This window comes from Cervus canadensis, chromosome 9 (genome assembly GCF_019320065.1).
Source record: "Cervus canadensis isolate Bull #8, Minnesota chromosome 9, ASM1932006v1, whole genome shotgun sequence".
NCBI lineage: Eukaryota > Metazoa > Chordata > Mammalia > Artiodactyla > Cervidae > Cervus > Cervus canadensis.
In genome coordinates, this window is record NC_057394.1 from 10,876,783 (window position 1) to 10,891,992 (window position 15,210).

Here is a 15,210-nt window from a genome sequence, read left to right on the forward strand (position 1 = left end):
CTTTTTTCTTTGTTAGGGTTATCGTGCTGGAAGGCACCTGGATCAGAGCTTTGCTAGGGAAATACGGTGACAGTGATGCTGAGCCCAGTGGCTAGGGTGGGGATGGAGGCAGAGAATTGGGGGTTTAGATGTTACTTATGGTGCTTTGCCATAATTAGGCAAGAGGTAAAGAGGTCATGTGTAAGAAGAATTTGGGGATAAAGCTGGTAAGTATTTGAGCCTGTTTGGATTTGGTTTCAGTGCAGTTCAGTTGCTCAGTCGTGTCCGACTCTTTGCAACCCCATGGACTGCAGCACGCCAGGCCTCCTTGTCCATCACCAACCACTGGAGTTTGCTCAAACTCGTGTCCCTGGAGTTGGTGGTGCCACCCAACCATCTCGTCCTCTGTCATCCCTTCTCATGCCTTCAATCTTTCCCAGCATCAGGGTCTTTTCTAATGAGTCGGCTCTTCACATTAAGGGGCCAAAGTATTGGAGCTTCAGCTTCAGCATCAGTCCTTCCAATGAATATCAGGACTGATTTCCTTTAGCATGGACTGGTTTGATCTCCTTGCTGTCCAAGGGACTCTCAAGAGTCTTCTCCAGAACCACAGTTCAAAAGCATCAATTCTTCGGTGCTCCGCTTTCCTTATGGTCCAGATCTCACATCTTTGACTATACAGACCTTTGTCAGTAAAGTAATGTCTCTGCTATTTAATATGCTCTCTAGGCTTGTCATAGCTTTTCTTCCAAGGAGCAAGCATCTTTTAATTTCATGGCTGCAGTCACCATCTGCAGCCATGGATTTGGTTATTTATTTAGTAAATATTTACCAATAATCCTTCCACCTTCTGCACGGGGGTGAGCTGGGTGCTCCATGGCTAAGTGAGATTGGGAAGCTGGAGGCATTAAACATAGCCTTGGGTTGCAGGTGGGAGACCAGGAAGGAGGTGACACAGAAACCCGGGAACACTCACACCTCTTCCTCAGACTTTGAAGGGCGTGTCCAGTGTCCAGTTTATCTGGTCTCCTGCTTTCAGATAGACAGACAGGTGAGAGTCTCATGTCACACCATCCACCCCCACTGGAGAAGGGGATCAGCAGTGAGCTGCTAGTGGCCTTTCTTTTTTAGAGTGTTGAGGGTAGAGCAGATAGCTTTAAAAACACCCATGTTGTCCTTTTTAAACTGCTTGGTAATTAGCCTGCCCCAACCAGCTGCCTTCTCTACCACTATGTCCTCAAGGCTGATAGTCTGCCTTCATATCAGTTTTCTGGAATGACCTCTTCCCCCCTCCCCTTTTAAGGAAAAATTAAAGCCTTTAAAAATGGTAGGTTCATAAACAATTATTTAGAGAGAAGATAAATAATTGGGTAATTCATTTTGTTATCCATTTTTGGTGCACATTTCTGTAATTTACTTGGTTTAGGCAAGAGAATATAAATGTGACTGCTTTGTACAATGGGGCCCCAGTTCATCTTTGGATGTGAGCTTCTTTAACATTTCTGATACAAGCTAAGTCCCCACATGGATTGATAAATTATAGATGGAAAAGTGTTCTCAGTTTTCCTCCTCTTGGATTTCTCTGCTTCCTTTGACCGTAGATCTCACCTCTTTGAAACCCCATCTTCCTCTGATACTGTCGCTGCTGTTGCTTCAGTTGCTAAGTTGTCTCCGACTCTTCAGGACCCGATGGACTGCAGCACGCCAGGCTTCCCTGTTCTTCCCCATCTCCTGGAGTTTGTTCAAATGCATGTCCATTGAGTCGGTGATGCCATCCAGCCATCTCATCCTCGGTCGTCCCCTTCTCTTCCTGCCCTCAGTCTTTCCCAGCATCAGGGTCTTTTCCAGGTAGTCAGCTCTTCACCTCAGGTGGCCAAAGAATTGACGCTTCAGATATTCAGATATAATATTCAAATGAATATTCAGGACTGATTTCCTTTAGGATTGACTGGTTTGATCTCCTTGCAGTCCAGGGGACTCTCAAGAGTCTTCTCCAACACCACCATTTGAAAGCATCAATTCTTCTGTGCTCAGCCTTTTCTCACATCTGTACATGACTACTGGAATAACCATGACTTTGACTAGACGGACCTTTGTTGGCAAAATGATGTCTCTGCTTTTTAATATGCTGTCTAGGTTTGTCATAGCTTTTCTCCCAAGGGACAAGCGTCTTTTAATTTTGTGGCTGCAGCCGCTGTTTGCAGTGATTTTGGAGACTCTCGTCACTACCTGGCTTTCCTCAGTGTACTGATAGTGGTAGTAGTGAGAAGTATTTGTTCATGTGTATGTTTCTCTCTCACTCTTCCCTATTCTGCTTCCTCCTGTCCCACACCCAGGTAAGGCCCAGCCCTAGGATATGGTAGGACTGTATAATACCCCGCCGCCAGGCCCTTCTACTTTTTTCAATTTAAGTCAATCTTAAAATAAGGAGCTCATGATCTGAACCACAGATCTATACAGCTGACTGTATAGAGTGTCTCCATCTTCAGCTGCCAGGAATATAACCCTGGTATTCATTGGAAGGACTGATGCTGAAGTTGAAGCTCCAACTTTGGCCAAGGTGGCTTTGGCCACCTGATGTGCAGAGCCGACTCATTGGAAAAGACCCTGATGTTGAGAAAGATTGAGGGCAGGAGAAGAGGGGATGACAGAGGATGAGATGGTTGGATGGCATCACCGACTCGATGGACATGAGTTTGGGCACACTCTGGGAGATGGTGAAGGACGGGGAAGTCTGGTGTGCTGCAGTCCATGGGGCTGCAAAGAGTCGGACACGACTTAGTGACTGAACAACCAGCGCCTTCTAGGCTGGGACTGCTGGGCCATCACTTGTGGTGTGACTTTGGGCTCACCAGGTATGAATAGGTTGTCTTGTCTTTCTGTGTGCCCTGAGATTGCTTTTCTTCTTTTACTTGTCCTCGTTCTTTCCTGCCTGGACTCTATCTAGACATTCTGTACAAACCTTAATGATGAGTTTTCTCTTTTGTTTCCCGAATGCTTCTTTACAATTCTTCTAACATTAAAAAGGATTCCTTCTGTTGATGGTTTGCCTGGACCCCTTGTCTTCTAAACCATGTACCTTTTTGTAGACCTTTTCCTGATTCTGTCACTTGTCTGCCAACGGTCGGCTTTTCTTTCTGTGGAAGGTGATGGTGTGATGGATGCACAGCAGATAGATATTAACACCAGCAGAGCAGATTCTGGCTTCCTGGGCTGGCAGCTTCCTAATTCTCTATCTTTTCCGCCGAAGCGACAGGATATTAAACCACTGAGCTGGCGTGGCCCTCGGCTGCCTGCCAAGGGAATATTTGGGGAAAGAATGGACCAGCTTTTGTTTCTCTTGCCTTCTGTGTAGCCTTGGGGTGGGTTCTGAGGGGATGTTTTCCCTCGCCGCTCTCACCCATTTGGTATTGAGAAAGCAGGAAAGCGAGTTTTCCTGTTCTGAGCAATGAACAAAAAGCGAGCAGCGGATGGAGATATCCTGTTGGAGGAGGCTTGGGGTGTGAACGTCGACAAACATCCCTCGTTCTTCCCGTGTCTTTAAGGAATAAGAGGAGTTGGGAAGGAAATCAGCCAGGCCGAGTCAGAGTGGCTCTCCTTTTATTTACGGTACTTAATAAGATTACCAGTGTGTGCTGTGAGATTTAAAAATTTGTCAGACACAGAGATCTGTAGCACATGACAAATTGGAAGAAGTGAAATAGTTTTTTGTTTCCCATGAGGTCGTTCTAAGTTTGCCTGGGAGGGGTCCGTGAACTGTACAAGTAAATGTAAACGCTGTCCAAGTTTTATTTATTATTAAGTTTAAAAATCACTTAAGATGGCAAATTCTTATTGAATTAGATTTGTAAGAAGGCGTTTTGGTATATGCTCTTAGGGAACCATTCTTTGCTGCTTTTAAAAAAGAATGATTTCCTCTCTTACTACAAGAGCAAGACATGTTTGTTACAGGAAGATTAGAAAGCATGTGGAGACAGCTCAGCAGTACCGGAGCGGGCTAGCGAGACACGGAAATGGAGAGTTAGCACAGTGTGGGAAAGGAGAGAAACATCAGCGTCTTCTGGGAGCAGTGGGTGTGGGGAGGGTCAGAAGACCTCCCCCGGCACCCCCAGAAGACTGTCTTGTATGCATGCCACACCCTTCAGTGGTGACTTTATACCCTTTGAGGCTGGCATCCCCACTCTGCCAGATCTGATCGTTCCAAGATTGTTTGGGTCTGGAAAACTGTGTGTTGACAAGCTGAAAGGCCAGTTAACTCACCATGTTTCACATCTTGTCTGTGTAGGAGATGGAGTGCTAGCCAGGGAATATCTCTGAAGAGAGACAGGTTTATCTTAGCGAGTGAGTGAGAGGGGTGTGTGTGTGTAAGTCAGTCTGAAAACCTTGGCTGTAGAGGAGATGAAGAAATTGTAAAAGAGAAGATGCAGCAGAGTAAAACACAGTTTTGGGGGGAGATGGGGTGAGGGAGAAATGTATTAAAAGCTATGGCCCCTGTCATCCTTTTATGTCTTCTTGACCTTCCCCTTCCTCCATGTCTTGCAATATTGACAAGTTTTTAGGTGTTCTATGGAATGAATAAGCTTTGTTTCACTGTTGTATCTCAGTAAACACTTAGAGCAGCTGTCAGCAGGTCATACTTTTAGTCAGATTTAGCTTATAAGGCTACTGAGATAATTTTATAAGGCATGGCATTAAATTATCTTGCTTTTTAAAAAAATTTGTGAAAACATATATACCATATGCTAGCCATTTTATTACTGAATGTAGGATTAACATGTAAAGTGGAAAGTGTAGAGGCTTGAACTGGATATATATTTGTAATCAATTGATTTTTCACAGGAGTACCAAGACTGTTCAATGGAGACAGAATAGTCTTTGTAACAAACAGTGCTGAGACAGCTGGATATCCATACGCAAAAGATTGAAGTTGGATCCTTCTGTCTGACCATGGGTAAAATCCCACTCAAAATTGATCACAGACCTAAACGTCTAAGACCTAAAACTATAAAACATGAAAAAGAACATAGGTGTAAATCTTCATGATCTTGGGTTAGGCAGTGGTTTCTTAGATTTGCACAAGCAACGAAAGAAAAAATAAATTGGATATTATCAAAATGAAAACTTGTGTTTCAAAGGACACTATGGAAGTGGAAAAATGACCCACTGAATGAGGGAAAAGAATGTGTAAAATAACTCTTACGACTCGTTAATAAAAAGACCATTCAGTTAAAAAATTGACAAGGAATCTAAGGAAACGTTTCTTTAAAGAAAATGTACAAATGAATCTGCTTAACATTAGTCACCTGGGAAATGTAATTTAAAACCACAGTGAGTGCGCGCTTCGGCAGCACATGTACTAACCACAGTGAGCTACCACTTCACCTCTGCTAGGATGGCCGGAACCTGGAGACAGGCAGCAGCCCTTGTCTGTTGTTGTTGTGTTGGTGAACTTGTGGACAGATTTGAGTCCTCATACATTGCTGAGGGGAATGTGAAATGGTGCAGCCACTTTGGAGAACAGTTTGGCAGTTCTTCAAAAAGCTGAATCTATTGGGGAGGGGTAAATTAGGAGTTTGGGATGAATATATGCAGACTACTATATATAAAATAAATAACCAGCAGGGACCTACTGTATAGCACAAGGAACTATGCTCAGTATCTTGTAATAATCTATAAGGGAAAAGAATCTGAAAAAGTACAGATATAGATGTGTATATGTGTGTGTGTGTATATATATACACACATATAACTGAATCATTTTGCTATATACCTGAAACACAGCATTGTAAACCAACTATACTTCAATAATAAAAAAAATAATTGCAATGCCAAAGAATGTTCAAACTACCGCACGATTGCACTCATCTCACACGCTAGCAAAGTAATGCTGAAAATTCTCCAAGCCAAGCTTCAACAGTACATGAACCGAGAACTTCCAGATGTTCAAACTGGATTTAGAAAAGGCAGAGGAACCAGAGATCAGATTGCCAACATCCATTGGATCTTAGAAAAAGCAAGAGAATTCCAGGAAAACATTTATTTCTGCCTCGTGGGTTGCAAAGAGTTGGACATGACTGAGCGACTGACAGTATACCTGTATTGTTGTTATTTAGTCACTAAGTTGTGTCTAATTCTTTCGACTGCATGGACTTCCCAGGCAAGAACCCTGGAGTGGGTAGCCATTTCCTCCTCCAGGGGACCTTCCCAACCCAGAGATCGAACCTGTATCTCCTGCTTTGCAGACGGATTCTTTACCACTGAGGCGCCTGGGAAGCCGTATACATACACATACGTGGGTTGCAAAGGGTCAGACACGACTGAACGACTTTTACACACACACCCGCGCGCACACACACACATACACACAAAGAAGTTTACTGTGAAGAGTTGGCTCATGAAATTACAGAGGCTGAGCAGTCCCACAGTCTGCTGTCTCTAGGCTGAAGACCCAGGAAAGCCAGTTGGTATGATTCAGTTTGGAGTCGGAAGACCTGAGAACCAGAAGTACCAAGGGCAGAGGGAGACTGACATCCTGCCTTAAATCCTCAGGCAGGAAACGCCAGGTTTTTCCTCTGCCTTTTGGTCCCATTTTGGGGGGCTGTATTGATTGGTTGCGGAGAAGGCAATGGCACCCCACTCCACTTGCCTGGAAAATCCCATGGACGGAGGAGCCTGGTAGGCTGCAGTCCATGGGGTCGCGAAGAGTCGGACATGACTGGGAGACTTCACTTTCACTTTTCACTTTTATGCATTGGAGAAGGAAATGGCAACCCACTCCAGTGTTCTTGCCTGGAGAATCCCAGGGACAGGGTCTCACAGAGTCGGACACGACTGAAGTAACTTAGCAGTAGCAGTTAGCATTGACTGGTTGATGCCCAACCACACTGGGAGGGCAAGCTGCTCTACTGAGTTCACTGATTCAAATGCTAATTTTATCCAGAAACACCCTCACAGACACACCCAGAGCACCCTGTGAGCCAGTCAAGTTGACGCATAAAATTAACCATCACAACAGATGTTCACAGTAATATTATGGTAATAGCCAAAAAAAAAAAAAAATAGAGAACCCACATATCTATAACTGGTGAAAAACAAATTTATAGTTAACAAAGTATAGTATACCATACAATGGAATATTATTTAGCCATAAAAAGGAGTGAAGTACTGATACATCCCACAGGGTGGATAAACTTTGACACATGCTAAGCGGAAGAAGCCAGATAAAAGTGCACATATTTAGGATGTCCAGAACAGGCAAGTCCACAGAGACAGAAAGGAGATTTGCCATTGCCAGGGACTGGGGAAGGGGGCATGAAGAAAGACTGCTCATGGGTTCGCAGTTTCTTTTTGGAGTGATAAAAATTAGATTGTTGTGAATGTTGAGAACTCTAGGTATACTGAAATCAGGAATTGTATACTTTGAATGGATTTCTTGGTGTCTCAGTTGTATCTTGCATACGTGTGTGCTAAGTCGTGTCTGACCCCATGGACTGTAGGCTGCCTGCCAGGCTCCTTTGTCCATGGAATTCTCCAGGCAAGAACACTGGAGTGGGTTGCCATGCCCTCCTCCAGGGGATCTTCCTGACCCAGGGATCGAACCTGAATCTCCTTCAGCTCCTGTGTTGCAGCCGGCTTCTTTACTGCTGAGCCACTGGGGAAGTCTGAATTACATCTTAATAGATTTTTTAAAACAATGTAAATTTTATCCTGAGCTTGGTTGGGATTGCCTGAAGGATCCTCAGCAGGGTGCTGACGTGGTTGGATTTGGTTTTGGAAGATCATTCTGGCTGCAGTGAGAGTGGCTTGGAAAGGTCGCGACCAGAGGCAGGCATCCCTCTAAGAGACTCTGCTGGCTTAAACTAAGGAAATGGCGTTGGGAATGACAGGAAGTGGACAGTAAACTTAACGGGGCTCGATGAATGATTCGATGTGGGAGGGAAAGAGGTAGGGGGGACCTCAAGGGCTGCGCCTGTATGCCCAGCTTAAGCGACAGGTGGAGGAGCGAGCAGGTGACCTCAGCACGCCTACAGCGGGACCCACTGAGATGTCTGCTCAGCATAGAGGTGTTGAGTAGGTGGTTGGTACAAGCTCAGGATCCAAGACCTCCTGGGGGCTGGTGAAAAATGCAAATTCTGAGACTTCGCTTTATGCGTATTAAGTCGGTATCTCTGATCAGGGTGGCTCTACCCCAAGAGTTGGACATGACTTAGAGACTAAACAGTAACCTAATTGAAGGCCTCCCTGTGGACATGGCTCCAAAGCAAGAGAGTGGTGTGAGGTTTCCTGTGGAGGAGACTGTGGAGGAGAGGAGACGTGGCTCCGTCCCCACTTCGGGCTGGGTGGTGGAAGAGGAGACCTCACAGCGGGTCTGGACCCTGAGAGAGACGGGACATCCAGGAGGGTGGGGTGTCGGGGAAGCCAGGGAAGAGCGTTTCAGAGCACGGACACATAAGCTTGTCAGGTGTGTGATAGATGGTCACACATCTATCACACATTTCCGAGAGGTCAGGTAAGGTGATAGATGCAAACAGAGTGTTGGATTTACCGACGCGGTGGTGCTAGGTAAGGGCCGTGGTGCATGGGTACATGGTGCAGACATGTCCCCAGAGCAGAGCTGGCGTGGGCCTCCCAGGAGGCCCCGGGGTCCTTGCAGGGACAGAGTGCTGGTGTTGATGGGCAGTGCCACCCAGCACGCTCTCCTTGGCTCTGCTCCATTCCACAGCACGGCCTCGCTGGAGCACGATAGATACGTCCAAGGGCCTCCGCTGGGCGAGTTTTTGACCAGGGTGCTTGGGGAAAACCCTTGTTGAGTGGCTTTGGCCTGTGGGACACATAGAGCCTGGTTAGGGTAAGGGAAGATGCAGCCTTAGGGCAGAGGGTCCTGGGGTCGCTGACACGGGTGGATGTCCCGTCTGGGTTTTCACTTAACCTGGTCGATCCCAGCAGCACAGCCCATGTCAAGATGTCAGGTAATGCCGTATGTGTGCCTGCTTAGTTGCTCAGTCGTGTCTGACTCTTTGCAACCCCAAGGACGGTAGTCCGCCAGGCTCCTCTGTCCATGGGATTTCCCAGGGAAGAACACTAGAGTGGGTTGCCATTTCCTCTTCCAGGGGATCTTCCCGACTCACGGGTCAAACCTACACCTCCTGTGTCTCCTGCATCGCAGGCAGGTTCTTTATCCACTGAGCCATCGCGGAAGCCCCGGATTCCCCCTGGACTGCTATGCTGTAGGTCTAAATTACTAAGACTGGGGTTTTTGAAGTTGGGGCATTTCATATTTTTCTTGATGTGTGGGTCATGTACGGTTTTGGGAGAGATACTGTACAAATACTTGAAATAGCCCTCTGAATCCTGATTTTGCCTTTTGAAATATTGTCCAATACAAGTTAGGTGATTCTCTTAAAGTTGTGACTGTAGATCTCATCAGTTTTCAACATAACAAAATTAACGGTGTATTGTCAGTATAAGAAAAATCAGTGCGAATGAGAGTGTCTTCAAACTCAGTTAAATACATGTCAAGTAGTTTACTTTTTTTTTTTTTAGTAGTTTACTGTTTAAGCAGAGTGCCTGCTGGGCTTTTAGTCTCTTGTAAGCCAGCATGGAACTCCACATCTGCTTATATGTATTTTTGAAACCATTATCCTTTAAGGAGGGTTTACTTATTGTTTCAAAGAGCTTTGAAGCTGTTCCACTTTTAAATTTATAATTTGCACACTTAACCTTTATTTTATAAGATACAGTTACTTTTTTCTTTATTAAAGGCAGCATAGTAGTGTTAAAGGCAGCACATTAGTGTTACAGAAACATTTAAATGTTCAAATAACTATTCTTTTATTTGGAGGAAAATTGTGTAATAGGAAGATGTGGAAGTCCCCTAAATGCAAAATTGACCCTAAGTCAGTGATTTAATAAAGAAATCAGAGATGAAAGACCAGTCAACCAGCTCAAGCCAGGACTTCCCCTCCCTGAGTGGCAGGGTAATTATTTTTAAATTAGGACTTAAAAAATATCATTTCCCCCCTATTCTATGGTATCTATTTTGTGCTTGCAAGATTTTATACCCAAGGTATCTATCACCTGATATTTTGGACCAGTTCTTTTGTGTGACTGCTGAAAATCTGTATTAATTTGGAATTTTGGTTCCAATTGACATAAGTCAGTCTAAGTAATATAAGTGGAAAAGGGCAGTCAGTGTATTATAAAGGTGCAGGGTGTCTCCCAGAGCCTTAGGGGAGTGATGCAGCTGGGTGTGTCTTGGGGTTTCCCAGCCTTCAGTAAGCTCTCCCTTATCCCTGCTGTTCTTAAGGTTTTGAGTCCTTCTCTACTTGGAGATTTCCTTGCTTTGCTCCCAGTCTTGTTGTGGTTCAGTCACTAAGTTATGTCCAACTCTTTGCAGCCCCATGGGTTGTAGCCCACCGGGCTCCTCTGTCCTCCACTGTCTCCTGGGGTTTGCTCAGACACATGTCCACTGAGTCAGTGATCATCGTTTCTAACTATCTCATCCTCTGCCTTCCCTTTCTCCTTTTGCTGCCAATCCAGTGGTGGGAAATGGCACTCTTGAGGGTCCAGCTACTTGACAAGAGACTGGCCCATCTCTCAGGCCCAGCTCTGACACCCACAGGGAGGGGACCTGGATCTGGTGACCATCGTTAGAACCTACCTCTGTGGCCGGGGCCTTGGGTCATCGTAGGAATGTGGCTTCAGGGAGCCCCACGGCTATACCTCTTGCTTTGTAAGGCTGCTGCCTTTCATCAGAGCAAGGGACTGCTTCTTGGCCCCAGGGATGGACTGGCCTGGGCCGCCTTCCAACCTGTTCTGGCATGAGTGAGCCCGCACTGCTGTGGAGGTTATAGGAAAAGGGGCATTTCAGAAAAAAAGCCTGTGATGGGGCTGAGGGGAGTGCTGGGCAGCCACCCAGCAAGCGTTCACTCCACGACATCTATTTTAACTTAGACAACAGAACTGGGGAGGACAGTTTGTTGCCCCAAAATATAAATCCATTCAGAAATGACTTGTGGATTGCTCGTTTCTTTGTTCTGGACGACTAGGAGCTGGTTTTACTCACAGTGAAGCCTGGGCCACACCTAGTTGAATCATTACAGACATAACATCTTTTTTCCCCCACAGAGTTAATAATGTACAAAAAAATTAGTTATCTTTTATAAGGATATTAACATATCTGTATAATATTTTGAATGTTTAGTATTTAAATCTCCCCTTGATGTTTTCCATTAAGATTTGTTATTTTAAAGGACAGGCTCAAAAACAACTTCCTCAGCACTATTTAATGTGCCAAAGCAGTGTCAAACAATAAAGTCTCTGGGTGCCCGGGGGGAAGTTAAACTGCCTATTATTAGTCTGTATGGCAAAACCACTCTCACAGTTGCATTTTCATATATTCTAAAAATGACCCAAAAGTATATCTAGTGCTTTCTTCCTCAGAAAAAGAAAAAAAAAAAAATTTCCAGGGAGGCACTTGTGTTCACTAAACTGGAAGAAGACCTTCTGGAATTTAAATTTGTCATCTTCGAAGCATTTGGTGTGGAATACAATAACCAGACGAGGTTCTGTTTCGTTCAGCTACAAAGGCACTTTTGTTAAAATTCCTCCTCCCTGAGATGCTAGTGCAGCCCATACTCGGTTCGGAGGGTGCTTTGGGAAAGCGCGACTTATTTCGGAAAAAGCGCAGATGCCTTGGGCTAGGAATTTACAATAGGCCTCAGATTCTGGGTCTAGCAGGGCATACTTATAGGATCGTTCCGAGCTCTCTTCTCTGTATCTGCTGTCTGTCTGCATTTAAAGCTGGAGAGAGGCTGTACAGGCTTACGAGGCAGTCCTGTTGAAAGCCTGGAGAAAAGTTAGGAACTTGGGTGCAGGGTAGTAATTAATATAATTGATTATGTCGCTTAGGTCCTGTGTAATTACATATCGTTTTCCGTTAAAACCCCAATCCAAATTCCTTGTACCTCTCTTCCCCTTGGCCCTGTGTTTCTGGCCCGACCGCAGTTGGCTGAGTGCTGGCCAGGCTGCCTTTTCTTCCAGTCCCTGCCCCCCTCCATCTCCAAGCAGAGAAGCCTGGCTGGCTTTCCCTGCTAGGCATCCTGAGGTGTCCTTCCCCACTCACAAGAGCGCCCCCCACCCAAATAAACGCCCCCTCTCCTAGGAGAGGAATCCTGCTTCCACACAGGGATGCAGATTTTGCTTTTGAAAGTTTCTAGAAAGTTCCTTTAGCGTTGGTCTTCAGCAGAAGGAACCCTGTCCCACATGGAAGGCAAATTACTAACTTTCCCCCCCCCCTTTCTAGTTTTGGAACTTTTATTGAATTTCACGCTTGCACACAAAGGCAAGACTAAAACCAGGGAGTGCTGTGTACTCTTTACCGAGGTACCCCTAGGTGTTTACTTTAGGGGCAGTCGTTATTGATCATCTTCCTGAAAGAACACGGGCAAAGGATGAACCAGGTATGATTTCTCCCTAGTCTGAAATCCCACTAGTCTGACTTCCCAGTACTTCTAGGGCTTTTTTTTCCCTTTCCTTTTTTTTTTTTTTTTAAACTCTATATTGTGTTTATTTGTGTACTTATATCAAACACTATTTAATATTGCAGCCTCTGAAATTCCCAGTGCAGAGCTAGTGAGAACGTGGTTTCCCCTGTTACTCTGTAAAACCTGCTTCACAGTGATTTGCATTATTTCAGAGATAATAGGATTCTGGTTTCAGCTATCTTGGCCTCAGTCCTAGGTGGTAATGGGTCACATGGGCCCACCTTCTTTCACATTTTCAGCTGGGTGAAACGCTAACCTACCTTGAGAGTCTTAGAGAATGGAGAGGAACATTTTCTATGTTATAATTATAGAACAGAGTCTTCATTTTTCTAGGTGAGAGCACTGATATTTGTAATTTCACAGCCTTTGGGGTTTATAAATAGATCTGATAATCCCCATGAACTAGATTTCCGAGCAGTCCAGCAGAAGAGCCACATCCTTTGACATACTCAAAGTATCGCAATGTCTTTTATGGTGGAAAAGGAGAAAGATGAAAATGATCCTATACTGAAATTCACTTGGGCTTCTCCGTGATCCCCTTTTCTTGCTTAATGTGTTAGGGCAGATCATCTCTGAGATGTGGCTTTTAACCTGCTTTAGCCCCATCTGTTGTGTGTTTTTTCAGTGCAGAATGACCCTTATTCTCAGAACCACCTGATATTTTCTTGAGAGTAGGAAGGTGAGGGGCTCAGGTGGGCACTGGGCGCTTTGCTTCCCTTGGTGATAACCCTGAGTTCGTGTTATCTGATGGGCCCAGGCCACAGGCACTGCCTATCACAGGGGACCAGGTAACGACTTGAGGTTTCCTAGTTACAGTAACCGATCCTGACTCCAGGCTGTGGCAGGAAGCAGATTCCTCTAGCAGTTACTGAAACCTGGGACCCTGTTTTTATTTTTTATTCCTTGGTCCTGGTATCCGAGTTATAGAGGTCCCTGCTTTTCTCAGAAAGTACTTACTGTTGACCTTAAATAAAAGCAGTTGACTTTTTGATTCAAATGGCTTATAGAAAGAATATCTTTGAAAACAGTTTAAATAATTTAATGCAAGTACGTTAAATTTGATTAAATTGAATTTGAAGAATTCAATTTATAGTCTTAAGTTTTTTCTTAAAAATCTAATGTGATACTTTGAAAATAGGCATCAGAGTTGATGGGTTTGTTTTTCCCCTCCTCCCCCTTTGACAAACATGATTACTGTGGGAAATGATGGTACCCATTGCTACAGTTTTAACTAATGTATTGGGGCGCCAAAATAGCTCATTTGGAAGAGTGTTAGACTGAAGATCTAAAGGACCCTGGTTTGATCCCGGGTTTTGGCAGAGTCTTTCTTTTGGGCTTCTCTGGTGGCTCAGATAGTAAAGAATCTGCCTGCAGTGCAGGAGATCTGGGTTCAATCCCTGGGTCGGGAAGATCCCCTGGAGAAGGGAATGGCTGTCCACTCTAGCATTCTTGCCTGGAGAATCCCATGGACAGAGGAGCCTGGCAGGCTGCAGTCCATGGGGTTGGAGAGAGTCGGACATGATGGTACCCACTGCTGCAATTTTAAATAATGTACAAGTGGCCAAACTTACCTTCTTAGTTCTTTTTGCAAACTTACCTTCTTTGCAACATTATAGGTTTGTGAATTTTTACTTTTCTCATTTAACAAAGTCCTTGTGATGTCTATGGTTTAAGTTACTGACATAATTCTTGCCTGACTTCAGTAGGAAAGTAAAACAGTGGAAATGAGGAGGGGAAATAGTGGCGATGTCAACAGTAATCCGTTTGAGGGGATAGGGTCGAGGATGCGGCCCAGGACTGTTTAGGAACTGTGCTTGCGGAGACAGCTGAGAAACAGGGTACTGAAAGGGGTGACGGGAAAGACTTCAGCCCTCCATATAATCCTGAGACCTCAAAAATCTACCATTAGTCCTTCATTTATTTGTGTTAAGCACAGCTTTTTTCCTGTGGTCTCCTTTATGGAGGATTTATCTCTAGGAGCAATAATGCCTCAACTCACTAGTATCATAGTACAAATTAATTTCTCTATGAGATTTTCTGATTAAATTTTCAACGAGATAATTGTCCTCTGAGATAAGAGAGACCATAGAAAGGGGGAAGAACACAGAATGTGAGAGCAACTTCGTAAAGCTTCCCAGTGACCTTGGTTCACGGCTGGGTTAGCAATAAGATTGGAAATTTCACTATAAGAGCCATTTCTGGTAAGAATGGATCTGGCATGATCCAAAGCAGCTTTTATCTATCCCTAATTTTATATTATAATCTGGGAAGACGAAGGATGGTGTGTATAAAATATCTGGCTTAAGCTTTGGTACCTTAAAGGCACTGAATTTTTGAAGCCTCTTAAAAATGTTATTGGTAGTTATCAATAACTAATAATATAGTTTTACTCTTTCAGTTCAGTCCAGTTCAGTCGCTTAGTCGTGTCCAACTCTTTGCGACCCCGTGGACTGCAGCATGCCAGGTTTTCCCTGTCCATCACCAACTCCCAGAGCTTATTCAAACTCATGTCCATCAAGTCAGTGATGCCATCCAACCAAAGGCAAAGGCCTTTTGGGTAAAAAAATGTTACAATAAACCCTGTATTATCTTTCTCCCTTGGAGATTGAGGCAGGAAGATAAATGAAGAAATTGATACTTGGAGTAGAGAGTATTTTGTATGTTGATTATTACTCCTTCAGAGAGT

At 44.5% G+C, this 15,210-nt stretch overlaps 1 protein-coding gene and 1 non-coding gene across 5 annotated transcripts in view; both read left to right on the top strand.

Moving 5' to 3' along the window:
• Positions 1-15,210, top strand: part of DOCK9 (dedicator of cytokinesis 9) — a 270,233-nt gene that overhangs the window by 16,402 nt on the left and 238,621 nt on the right. The gene's annotated exons all lie outside the window — the stretch shown is intronic.
• On the top strand, positions 13,771-13,843 carry TRNAF-GAA. The gene has a single exon. It is a non-coding gene; the product is annotated as a tRNA-Phe (tRNA).